At 42.7% G+C, this 1,245-nt stretch overlaps 1 protein-coding gene across 1 annotated transcript in view; it reads right to left on the bottom strand.

Annotated features, from left to right (window-relative positions):
* ST13 (ST13, Hsp70 interacting protein) overlaps positions 1–1,245 on the bottom strand; it is a 43,311-nt gene that overhangs the window by 25,513 nt on the left and 16,553 nt on the right. The window lies entirely within an intron of this gene.

The following is a 1,245-nucleotide window of genomic DNA, read 5'->3' as shown; positions in this document are numbered from 1 at the left end:
TCACAGCTCACAGCAACCTCCAGCTCCTGGGCTCAAGGGATTCTCTTGCCTCCGCCTCCCAATTAGCTGGGACTATAGGCACCCGCCACAATCCCCCAGCTGTTTTTTGGTTGCAGCTGTCATTATTGTTTGGTGGGCCTGGGCTGGATTTAAACCTGCCAGCTCAGGTGTATGGGGCTGGTGCTTTAGCCGCTTGAGCCATAGGCGCCGAGCCTCAATTTTTATTTCTTACTTTCTATACAGATTTTCTATCTTCCCCAAGCTGGTCTCGAAATCTTGGCCTTAAGCAATCCTCCTACGTCAGCATCCCCAAAGTGCTGGGAATACAAATGTGAGAATGTGAGCCATGATAATGGCCAGCTAAGATGTTTTTAAAAAATATTTTATGCAGATAATGCAAGTTACAGTGATAGCATAAATCACAATGATGTATTTAATTTTAATTTAATTATTTTCATTTTTAAGAGCATGGGAAAAATATTTATTTTATTTTATTTTTTTGAGACAAAGCCTTACTCTGTCTCCCTGGGAAGAGTGCCTTGTTATCAACCTAGGCAGAGGCAGGTGGATCACCTGAGCTCAGGAGTTTAAGATCATCCTGAGTGGCTCAGTACCTGTGGCTCAAGTGGCTAAGGCGCCAGCCACATACACCTAAGGTAGCAGGTTCTAATCCAGCCCGGGCCCACCAAACAATGACGGCTGCAACCAAAAAATAGCTGGGCATTGTGGCAGGAGCCTGTGGTCCCAGCTACTTGGGAGGCTGGGAGGCGGAGGCAGGAGACTCGCTTGAGCCAGGAGTTGGAGGTTGCTATGAGCTGTGATGCTACGGCACTCTACCCAGGGGGACGGCTTGAGGCTCTGTTGCCAAAAAAAAAAAAAAAAAAGATCATCCTAAGAGAGAAAAAGACTCTGTTTCCACTAAATATAGAAAAACCTAGCCTGCCATTATGGAGATCACCTATAGTCCCAGAAACTTGGGAAGGTGAGGTAAGCAGATGGCTTGAGCCCAAAAGTTTGAGGTTGCTATGAGTTATGACACCATAGCATTCTAGCCTGGGCAACAGAATGAGACTTTGTCTCAAAAAAAATTAAAAAATAAAATAAAATAAATTATTTCCAATGAAAGTATAATATCTGCATTGAGGAATGCTATATGTATAAAATACACTAAAGTTCTGAAGCCTTAATATGGAACAAAAAAAAAAAAGGCAAATTAATTCTTTAACAATTTTATTATATTGGCTC

The sequence above is a fragment of the Otolemur garnettii genome, unplaced genomic scaffold (genome assembly GCF_000181295.1).
Source record: "Otolemur garnettii isolate 467f Iridium unplaced genomic scaffold, OtoGar3 scaffold00007, whole genome shotgun sequence".
Classification (NCBI taxonomy): domain Eukaryota; kingdom Metazoa; phylum Chordata; class Mammalia; order Primates; family Galagidae; genus Otolemur; species Otolemur garnettii.
The sequence above is the reverse complement of the archived record's forward strand: the minus strand, read 5'-3'. Positions and strand labels throughout refer to the sequence as shown.